The sequence below is a fragment of the Haemaphysalis longicornis genome, unplaced genomic scaffold (assembly GCF_048455015.1).
Source record: "Haemaphysalis longicornis isolate Haplotype H1 unplaced genomic scaffold, Haemaphysalis longicornis Haplotype H1 scaffold_1, whole genome shotgun sequence".
Taxonomy (NCBI): Eukaryota; Metazoa; Arthropoda; class Arachnida; order Ixodida; family Ixodidae; genus Haemaphysalis; species Haemaphysalis longicornis.
Window position 1 is genome coordinate 93,174,204 of NW_027526203.1, and position 11,882 is coordinate 93,186,085.

An 11,882-nucleotide genomic window follows, 5' to 3' on the forward strand; every position below is an offset into this window, starting at 1 on the left:
GCAAATTCAATGTCAAACAGTGCTATGAAACATTGCCAATTCTGCACTCATCACAGATGGCTAAATTAACTCCAAGGATTTGTGTTTAAGTCGTCAATGCAACAACCACATGCTATGAGCTTGTGTGGCATGTGCTTTGCACGATCAGGTACGTGTTGCGACTGAAGTACCGCTAGGTTGTGCACCAAGATGATGTTTTAGGTTCGACATGTTTAACAAAAACCTCTTATTAAACAAGCAAAGAATTTAAATAAAAGGGGGGGGGGGCTTTCCAGCTACGTTTTTGTGCTCTGTTCGGGACACCACAGGGACTAGGTGAGGTTGCAAGCCACCAACAAGTGATTGCATTATTGCAGTGGGGCATCTGGTTTCGTTTGATAGCTCTGCTATAATGCTAGCACGAAGTTCACACGATAGCAGCATGCCTGCCGCCATCCTTTTGTGCCAGAATAAAGTGCAGCTGGTATTATTTTTCCTTGACATGTTTATTCCATATAGAGCTGGCCGGGGGCCATGGGATAGAAATGGAAGCGCAATAGCTCGTTTATTGATAAGATTAAATGAGGCAAAAAAAAGCATTGGAGCAGCTCTTAAGTTCTTGCGGGAGTGAACTGCCTCTTTTGACGGTCATAATTATATGTGGAACATATAAACGCCCAGTGGGGGTCGTCATACCACGAAGGAAAGACCACAGATAAGCACTTGACAGATTTATTGTTCTCAAGTACACCAAACAAGCAAACATAAAAATTCATTCCGACTCTTATTATGCGAATTCTCGTGATGCGCAATTATTTTTACTCGGACAAAAACAAAGCAGATTTTTGTTCTGTGAACGCGTCAAAAGGAGGTGCCACTTTATGTAAATCACCGGCTTTTAGCTGCCTGCTACCTAGGTGGAAATTGTTGCAGATTTTCTTCAGGTCCAAAATTTGCCACACTGGACGACGACACGGCAAATTTTTCTGTGGTCACGCCAAACAAAAGTGCCACTTTGCCTAAATCGCCGGTTTTCAGCCTGCTTTCCAGAATTTTGTTGCGCGTAATACCAGTTGCTGGGGTGATAGCCGTACTCCAGGTGGCACCTTGAAAGGGAAAGAAAGCAATAAAACAAAAACAATATTGTGTACACACAGGACAGTTTCCAGCAGCGCGGGCTGCTGTGTGGCTTAACTTGGTTTTCGGATTTTTGCGGTCCTTTGCTGGGGCTGCTCAGGGAACGCCACGTGCGATACCTTGAAAAGAAGAATTATCAGCGCCACCAGCTCCACAAAAAAAAAAAAAAGCTTCGTTCACAATGCCATGGTCAGTTTGCAGCAGCACGGACAGCTAGCGTGCCTTACCTTGGTTTTTAGATTCTTGCGGTCCCCTGAGGCCGCCGATGGAACGCCACGTGCTACACCTTGAAAAGAACAAAGAACAAAAGATCACCGCCACCAGGTCCACGCACAACGTCCATTTTTAAGCAGATCGTTGCTGCGCAGGCTTTACTTTACCTCCGTCCTTGGTTTTTAGATCCTTGCGGTCCCCTGCGGCCGCCGATGGAACGCCACGTGCTACACCTTGCAAAGAACAAGAGCACCGCCACCAGGTCCACGCACAACGTCCATTTTTAAGCAGATCGTTGCTGCGCAGGCTTTACTTTACCTCCGTCCTTGGTTTTTAGATTCTTGCGGTCCCCTGCGGCCGCCGATGGAACGCCACGTGCTGCACCTTGAAAAGAACAAAAGATAACGGCCACCAGCTTCACGCGCAACGTCAATTTTTTAGCAGATCGCTGCTGCGCAGGCTTTACTTTACCTCCGTCCTTGCGGCTCAGGCTCAGCGCGCGAAAACCATCACGGCGTGCCATGGGGTGGCACGTTTTACTGCAGCTGAAAAAAAAAGGGCAAAACACATGAAAGCAAAACCCTTTCGCCGGGAATATGTACTGCTTACCTTGAGATTGTTGTGCGTTTCCTGCAGAACCATAATTTCGTTCCGACGGGCTTTCGCGCCAAAAAAGGGGCACTGGCGAGCAGCACGTCGTGCACCTGCTGCAACTGAAAAAAAAAGAAAGGGGGCAAAACCCTTTTGCCGAGAATATGTACTGCTTACCTTGAGATTGTTGTGCGTTTCCTGCAGAACCACGATTTCGTTCCGACGGGGCGAAAGCAATTTTCGCGCAAAAAAAGGGGCACCGGCGAGCAGCACGTCGAGCACACAACCGCCGCATGCACCGAAGCCGACTGAATGAATGGACCGGCCCGGTCGGTCGCAGTGGTCGCAGCGCGGTGGCGCCGCCGCACGGCCAGGGACCTTTCTGGGGACCTTTTTTGGTTCCCTAGGCACCCTGGGTCGCCTAGGGAGACGGATCGCCTTCTTGAGCGTTGATTTCTGTTAACCAATCAGCGTTTCCAGCCGTTCCTCCCCTTATACGCTACTAGCCTTACGGCCATAGAGCTTACGGCGGCTACGCTGGATTCTTGCGATGTCGTTCACGCTGGTGCTGCTGCTGTTCCTGGGCGGGGCGTGGTGCCGCCCGCGTCAGCGGCTGCGGCGCAGCCGTAGTGGGGGCTTCTCTGCGCGGCATGGATAACCGGAGTGACATCATCACGGTGGCGCGTAGAAAAGGGTCGCGCAACTCTTAGCTCCCTGCGGGAGCTATATAGAGGAACTCTAGTGAACAGGGCTGCCAACTCTAGGGAAATTTTCCTAGATCTAGGTGATTTGGGTTGTCTTTAGGGGAAAAAGGGAAATTTGTCAAAATCTAGGGAAATTTTTGCGTCCACATGAACTTGTGCCTTCAGTCCTGTCCGTTGGTGTCCTTTGTTAAGTTTAACATTTATTATTTTTTATGTACCTATGCATTCCAGTTTCTCGATGAAGCGTAGATATCTATTTCCCATTAAAAGCTATCGCTCCTACGTTTGACACTCCTGGTTTAAATAGCAAAAGAACATGATTGATGAAGTTCATAAACTTGCTCGCTCGAATATCTCATGCGCTGCGCATCGTCCGTGCTCGTTCCTATTATCCTTCTTTCTTATATTCTTGGATGCTATCACTGCTTAGCTCCGGAATAGGCGAGGCCGCTATCACTTCGTCCATCAGGTGCCGCTACCCTCTCCTTTGTCGTCGCAGCTACGAAGCTTTGCAGTCCAGTAAAGCTTGATGTCGGGCATCTTGATGGTGTAGCATGGTGTAGCAGCTTGATGGTGTACCATCTTTTGAGGGTAAGTTGCGCTTGTTAAGAACACTGAGACGGACACGGGAAAAAGACGTAGACGTCTTTTTCCCGTGTCCGTCTCAGTGCGCAACTTACCCTAAAAAAAAAACAAAAAAACTTTGCAGTCCGCCTTGGTTTTCAATGTGACATTATCTGGTCGCGCGCCCGCGCTTGCCGCAATGGGCCGTTTCGCCTCCTGTATATTCTTGCTCCGTTGTCGTAGTACAATATTTTTGTTTTCATTGAATTGCGGTGTTCTTGATTAGTTATTTTTATAATTTAACACGTCTTCGGCTTATATACAAGGCACTGTAACACGTAGTGCTTCTTGGAATGTCGTATCGTTGTGCGTGCGCCGAACGATTGCTTTTGCTTTCTAGGTAATTTTTATATGTATTATTCACGATTACATCACGGGGCGGCCTCTGTAGCATCCACCGTGGTCCCGCGTAATTCGCACCAACAGCGCCAAATCCTCCCCTCGTGGTACGTGGCGTCTGAAAAACGTTGCACTTATCGTCATGGCAACGAGTGGCGAGGGGAGAAAGGAGGTTGGTGATGTCGAGGACGCTGCTGACGTCATTTTTTCCGCGGCAGCCGAGCCGGGCCGCGCTATTACGTTTCGTCTACTTTCTAACGGGGGCGTGGCCTTCGGGGCCGCTGACATCTCTGACGTCGACATCCGCTGCACGATTTGCAATGGCAGTGGAAGCAACAGAGCTGCTCCAAATAATTTTTACGATCTACCTGTAAAACTTCTAAACTGTAAACGGGAACATGTGCGCTTTTGAGATGATTACGTTAGGCGCCGAAAAATTTCCGAATCCACGCCCGCATCCATTATGAAGTCACGCTCTAGCCCAGCCGATCCGCTGAGCGAAGACAAATGTCGCGCACTGTATGGCGCGACTAGAAATATTTACGCACTGTTTGCGATTAACAAGCTGTGCTACACTGTCGCTGCTGCGCCGTAAATTTTCGCTGAGCTGTGCTACCACATCACGTCGCTGGGTTGGGTGGGTGGTGGTGACTGTGATGAAAGTGCGCCGTGTGCTTCATAAGCCGTTGTATTGTGAAGTGCTGAGAAACCGTGCGAGATTCCCAGCCCAACTTTCCGAACCTGCGATCTTCCATTTCATCGTCAGAGGATTTACTGCGTGACTTGATGCGTTCGTTTCTTGTTTGATTTTTATCTACGCATTACGGTGTGCTCGACGCCTGAGCGAACATGTTTCGTATGCCCAAACGCATCGCCGCTTATGTTTTGGTTTTCTTACCGACCAAGACGGAGTGGCACTGTGTTCGTTTATCCGCTCTGCAAGCATCAAACAAAGCTTATCATCTCAGGCTAATCAAGCGTACAAGGTTCTCACTGGTTGAATACGTTCAATAATGCCTAGTACTGACACGAAATTTCTCGCTTTCAGTTTTTATGCTGTAAAGAATACCTATTGGCCCAGTAATTACGAAAATCGATCCGAAAGCCGTCAGCCGCCAACACAGAATTAATTATAGCACGTTTATTGCGACCAATTTCAAATTTGGTCGCCGCGCGGGAAAATGGCCGTTCGAAGGCCAGCCTGCAAGCGGGCCAGCCTTACGTCACGGTCTCACCCGTGACGTCAGGGACGTTTTTCTTTCCTCCATGCGTTCGCCGCATCGTCTGCTACGATTGCACATGGTCCGCCCTCGCCCGCGCAGTCGACATGTCGTCGCTGCCACCCGACAGACAGAACAACTTTATTTGGCCAGGCGATTAGGCTGGCGATGTCTTCGCCGTTGTCCGTTTTTAAATGCAGAGCATTTCAGTAACTCACGATGTCACCCGCGTTGACGTCTGTCGTAGTCCGCACCGTCGTTGTCCGCACCCCTCCCCCTACACTATATAAAAAAAATACTATCCGGCGCCTGGTTTCGATCCCTCGACCCTGCGGGCGGAACGCAATGTACATGGTGCTCTACCCACTGCGCCACAAAGCCGACACAGAATGGGAGGCTACGAACGCGCTTTATATCCTTGACTCATTCAAACTACGTCAAGAAGCTGCTGATACAACGCATTCACTACCACCAACTCCCCAAACACTAAACGTTAACGCAATACACCCACCCCCTATGCGACGCATTTACTGGAGTCCCCCTCGCGGGGAGATGGGACCGCCAAAAACAACGCGTTGTGGACTGCGCAGTAAGGTGCCGGCACGTGCGAGAACCGCTCGCGCTTTTAATATCACTGCGGCTCGAACCGGCGCAGACCGTGATAGCAACAGCTTGTCGCCACTCTTCTAATCAATCTGATCACGAAAAAGAAGCTCTACATGCGAGAAACTAGATGTTAGTGTGTTGAAAAATTGTGCTAGGGGTTGTTATCAGCGCTGAATTTAAAAGTGGCGTTCAGATATTTGCCGCGATGGTAAGCCTACGCTGACCGGAAGCGGAGGTTCGGCGCTCCGACCCAGCACTGCCGGCACAGCGGTGCGGCGAGCGGCCGAAAGATGGCGCCACCTGCGCGTTAGAATCAAAACAGGCCGCGGCAGATGTCTTGGTCACCGATCGCCGAAACGGAGATTATTGCCAAAATAAAGCTCCATATGCGAAAAAGAGGATGATAGTGTGGGGAAAAGTTGTGTAAGGGATTGTCATTCGCAGTTGTACAGATACCAGCGATCAAATAGTCGCCACGCGATACCAACGATACCAAGCCTAAAGTTCCCAACACCCAAGGTGACCCGTGCAACCCCGAGCCCGCTGGCTTGGGCGACAGTTCTAGCGGCCGCCGTGGCGCACGAACTCAGTCCAAGTTTAGCGCTGCATGTCGTCGCGTGGAAAATAATGCATCTTGGCGTCGTCGTCGATTTGCTCGGACAGGCTTCCACGAGCAGTACTTCGCATACCGCGAGCTTGCCATACCACAACCAGGGCGAGCTGGGCGACGCGCACCGCCGCGTCGCCGCGGTGCCCGTCGACATCGCGCAGTTTTCGGCACCAGTGCAAGGGAATACCATGCGCCGGCCCCGAACTGAAGAGCAAAGACGTCGAACACGCAACGTTTACAAGCATTGCTCACACAGCTACGCCCACGTCTCCTGCCCAAACGAATACCACCGACAACAGCAGAGCAGGATATCGTTTCCGGTTCCGAAAACGACTATAAGACGTCACCCTGAACCGGCCAGACACGCAGGCCGATGTTTCGTCACGCCGAAAGCGATTTCGCTAGTGCTGCCGATTTGTGAAAGCTCGCGGCCTGGGCAATCAAAATCGATTTTAGATGTGATTCCGGCCTCGGATCGCTGCAAAAATTTCTGTGAGGCATCTGTACAAACTACTGAAGCCAATGATATCATTTTTTAGGCGTCAAAATTTGGTGTCAGTACTCCTTTAAGACGAAAAATAGCGTGTAATACTACCTAAATTAAAAGATAATGCCGATGCCGGCGCCGCTCGTTTTCGTATTGTAGCAAACACACTTGTTTAATTGAAATATATTGCACAATTTTCCAGTTTTGAATATGCTTGTGTTTCCTTTTTAAATTGCGTAACGTTTCTAAAAGCAATGTATTAGTAGCTTTTTGCGAAACTGCGGCTTGCGTTAACATGCGTGCTGCGAGGCTTTCGGCTGCGGTGGGAGCCGCTGTTAACCGCGATAACCCTTGGGTGACAAGAGAAATAATTCATCTAAAAAGAAAGATTAAAAGGCGACGCAAGCGCAGCGACAAAAGCCAGCTTGGAATCCTTATCAGTGAGATGCGAGATAAAGTACGCGCTGCGAAGGAGCATTTCTTACGAGAGCTTCACCGCTGCGACATTCCAAAGAGAACACAAATAAAACAACGTGACATCATGGGTTGTCACTCTCGCTACCAGACTGCTGCTAAATGGTGATCTGGTAGTCAGTAGTATTAACTCTATGCTCTCATGCGTGCGGTTTTTAAAGCAAAGCTTTATACCTCTACCCCTGAAGGGTTCTTTCGCGACCGTTGGTGTCAACAGAAAACTCCCGCGAACAAATAAAAGAATTTACTGGCGCCGGCAGGAATCGAACCCGGAACCAATAGCGCAACATAGCAAGAACCCGTTGTCTTACCGATTTAGCTCCGAGCGCCCTTTTTTTTCTTTATTGCCATACTTTGACACACACAAACAAAACACTACACTCTTAAAAACGCTAGCCAGCACTTGACTAACAGAGTAATGGCTAAAATTGTTTCATGTTTGTTAATGTTTCAAACACGGGCAACCATTCCGGAGGCTCGGGCTGAGCCCTCCACACTTCAATAATCAGCCGAGCAGACTCAGAAAAGTACTCTTCGGACCGTTTGGCATCGATGTCGCGATGGCGGATGGCCATGCGCGATTTCCAAATGCCGTGCAGGGCCAGAACCATGACGAGATCATATGGTACCCCATCCTCGCTTTGAAACCTGATCCCGTAGGCATCCAGGTGGAAGTCCTTCTTTAATGTGCGCTGAAGCACATCCCAAAAGAAGACCCCATCCCAACACTCCAAGAAAACATGTTCAACCGTCTCGGGTTTTTTGCATGGGTAACAGTCAACACCCCATGGAATGTATAGACCTTTCTCTTTTTGCCAGGTTTTTACTGGAAGGACGCCCACGTGAAGTTTAAAAAAGAACGTTTTAACCCATGGTGGCACTGCCATTCCCTTTACTCGTTTAAGTACGTCCTGCCCAGGCCCTGCACGGTACATGGATCTGTACATCGGCTCAGGCAAAACAATATCCGCAAGGTCATGGTACAGTCTTTTGCGCGTCACGTTTGATAAGTATTCAAGCGTGAAGCGGGCCCGTGAAAACTTTGTTGCCAGTACCACTTCTGTTGGGAAATGACGATCCCACCGCTGCCACCACTGTTGGGAATGACTATCCCAGGGCGGTCGCCAAGGTTGTGACTCGCCTTCCGCTCGTCACCGAGGGTGGGAATCAGCCATCCCGACGCTGTCTCCGCTGTTGCGACTGGCCACCCGAGCGCAGTCACCGGTGTAGCGATGTTGCCTTGCTCCGTCCGCTATCGACGCGGCGCAGAGCCGAGCGAAGAAGTTCTCGAGCCGACGAAAACTTGAAGTAACATTTATATACAGTATGTACAGGGTAAGCAATCGTTACATAACTCGCACAAAGGCGACAGCACCCCTTTCACTCGGTGCTTCCGAAGAGACTGGTGCCGGAGAGAAGCCGCCGAGGAATGCCGACGATGAGAGCCTCCGGGCTTCTTTTATAGCCCGGGAAGTTCGTTGTGGCCCTAAGAAGTTCGAAAAGCTCCAATCAGGGCTCTCGCTGCCTGAAGTTTGAATTCCGACGAATGGTAGCGAAGCGGTGAGTCAGCTGCGCCGCCAATGGGGAAAGGGAGAGAGATGCCGCCGCCGTCTCCGTGACCTCGCCTCCGGGCGTAGCCACATGCCCTTGTTTGGGTCGTTCTCCGCTGAGGGATTCGGCCGCGCCGCAGCGTTTCGAGATGCAGGAGTCGGCCGCGCCGCAGCGATGAAAGGGAGAGGCGTGACTCAGCCTCGCTGTCGGCGCGTCGCCTCGTGCAACGCCTTTGGGCCAGGCGCTCTGGCACAACACCTCCCGAAAATATCCTCTGGGTGCACCAAAAGTAAAAAAACGCAGAAGAAACAACAAAATCAGGTAGCGCCCTAACTAGCCTCATCTGACACACAGTGCGCAAGAAAGGATCATTCACGTCACGCAGAAACAAAAACCGATTGACAACTTGTCGCAAAAACAAATGTGAGAGAGAAAGACCCCCGACGCGCACCCGCCGAAACAAGTTCGTCCGGCTCGTTTGTTCCCACGTGGAGCCCCATATAAACGCTGCAAACACACGATGCAGAGCCTGTACGTTCTTACGCGAACAGTGAAGTACCTGAAGAACGTACCAGAGTTTTCTCATAAAAAACACGTTACACACTGAGGCCCTGGCAAACATTGAAAGGCCAGTGCCTTTCCATTTCTCGGCCTTTTCTCGCAGTTCAGCAGCCTGCCTGTGTCAATAAGGATCACTATCAACATAATTTTCCAACGGCACTCCCAAATACTTCGCTGGCCTCGTCTGCCAGCTAATGCACTCAAACACACTCGGTGTAGTGTCCCAGTAGCCATGCCAAAAACCCAAGCATTTCTGCCAGTTTACGCCGCTGCCACTGTACTTACAGAAAGTCTTTAGCGTGTTTACACCAACGCTTATGGATTTAGCTACGAGCCCACGAGGAGACGGTAAAGACAGGTGGTGGACTCACTAAGCACATCTACTGGTTTACCCCCTGCATTCTCGCTGAATGCCACGTGATAGCGTCACATGAATTCACGTGCCGCTGTGCGCTCCGTCCACGGCACGTCTAGGGGGCCTGTGCATGCCTTGCGCGTGCGATAGGAGTTGCAAAAATTAAAGGAAGCCCACACCAACGCGTGGCGTCTCACTTATAGTACGCCAATGTGCTAAAGCCTGTGGCCTCCAGTGTTCACGTAAAAAATCACAGCTCCTTGTCGTCCGCCCTCACGCCAAACGACACCTCAAGGAACATGATTCAAATATTCCTTGATGGAGTATTTGAATGTCTTCTTCTCTTCTTCTCCCTGTCTTCTTCTCGCAAGGAGGACATAGGCGTTATATAATGATTAGAAAGGCGGTTGAGCAGGCCATTGGTCTTGCCCTGCGTGTGTCCACAGAGAGGCTGCTTAGCACGGGGACCTACAACATGGTGGAAGAGCTGATAGAGGGGCATCTTTCTAACCACAAGCTTCGACTGAGCAGAACTGCGGTGGGTCACCGCATCCTTCACCAGATTGGCTGGGCAGCACAGAATGTCACTCCGCTTGATGTACTCCCGCACTCTTGGCGACAAGAACTAAAGATGCTCCCTTTGCTTAGAAATACGAACCCCTGACACGACGAGGGTCGCCGGCAAGTACTTGCTCAAGCGCTCAACACCACCCTCTGTGGAGATCATGACACTGACGCATCCCAACATCGAGGGCAGCAGTACGCCATTATCGTGGCTACCTCCAGAACCAACCTCCTCGCGTGTGCCTCACTCAAGACCCAAGACATGGTGGCAGCAGAAGAGGCAGCCGTCGCCTTGGCTCTCACTCAACCTGGGGTTCGGAAGGTAGTGACCGATTCCAAACAAAAGCCTACCGGAATTGCCAGTCGGGTTGGGTGTCCCGACGTGGACTGCATGTGCTAAAAACCCACTCCCCAAATGGTTCCATTCAGCTCATCTGGACACCCGCTCACGCTTCCCCACACGACAACGAATACGCCCACCAACAAGCCTGCGCTTTTACCCCCCGTGCTATAGAGCTGCACGAGGACAGTCACCCACTTGTCTCGTTCAGGGACATAACCCGGCATTATCGCCTTCAGAGGCAGACCCTACCTTTGCCTTACCCTGACCTTTCCAAAGAAAAACAAACTACCCTACGGCACATACAATCCGGCTCCTTCCCACACCCGACGCCGAAGCGTCTTCACTTAAAGCCGAATCGCTGCGACGCTGAATGTAAATATTGCTCAGAAGTAGGAACACTCCGCCACATAATCGTGGTGTGCGACTTTAGTCCTGAGCACCCTCCTCTCTTTCCGTCAACTACCCAAGGAGAGAAATGGGAGATGCTGTTGTCCAGACCCTGTCTGCCTACCCAGCTTCAGTTGGTGGGCAGAGCACAGGCGGCGCGGACTGCAAATGGGCTCCAGTGAAGACAGAATCACTCCCCTGGGCCGCAGTCTGGGCCGTTCAGGAATCTGAATAGAAGTACTTCCTCCGCCTCCGCCTCCTCCTCCTCCTCCTTCTAATTCTCGTCCCCCTCCACCGTCTCGGCTGCCGGTCTCGTCGCCTCCGTCCGTGACGGCAGAGATGGAGAAGTGGGATCGTCTAACACCAGGTTTAATTTTATAAAAAAAAAATTAATTTTATGAAAACAATTTCCACTCTTGTGCTACACCAATACAGCTCAACCAACCACCATTCATGCAGCATCATTGATTTAACCTTACCAAGTAATAAAGGGTGTGGATAAGTGCGTTTCACTATTTGCAGAGCGACGTGACTGAATTTAAGGGACGTCGCATAGGTAATCGTTGTGGGTGCCGTGTGCAGCTCTGCTTTCCAATCGCATTCACAGGGTGGATTGGCGCAACTCTTTCTTTTTTTCTTCTTTGCCGTGCCTGCAATGGCGGCATTCAGTCGTTTCGCGTATGCACAGAGTTCGCTGTAGCGGTCGTCACTTTCAGCAGCGGCAGTGGCGGGTTCACCAACCGATCGCCAGCGATGCGAGATGGTGTTACGATTGAATGTTTTAAACACCTCTACGATTCTATCCCGCCAAGGGACTGTTGTCGCGAGGCCCTGCACGATCATCGTAAATTTACCCCAGCTTCTCATGACTAATGGAATCCGTTGGCACTAGCTGTTAATAGTGCCAGTCTTCAATGTTTCACAAACAAGCTGGTTGCTTAGCCTGAATGCAAACGAAGGAAACGCAGCACCTATTGGGTTGGCAGGAGGCCAGCGAGACGGACTAGACCACTAGCTGCCTGAGAATTTGATTACAGAAAAATATTTGCATCTGAAGAGCTGTCGCGATCGGTATTATTTACGTTAAAACTACATTCTCGCTATCTCGGTTCCTAAATTGAAAGGTACAAAGCTTGC

General features: G+C 50.6%; 1 long non-coding RNA gene across 1 annotated transcript; it reads right to left on the minus strand.

Moving 5' to 3' along the window:
• Positions 1 to 722: 722 nt before the first annotated feature.
• LOC144164937 (uncharacterized) lies at positions 723 to 2,373 on the minus strand. Its single transcript, XR_013321259.1, has 5 exons — positions 1,939 to 2,373; positions 1,801 to 1,874; positions 1,648 to 1,713; positions 1,344 to 1,402; positions 723 to 1,235 (listed from the first exon to the last, which is right to left on the minus strand). It is a non-coding gene; the product is annotated as an uncharacterized LOC144164937 (long non-coding RNA).
• Between the last annotated feature and the right edge of the window lie 9,509 nt (positions 2,374 to 11,882).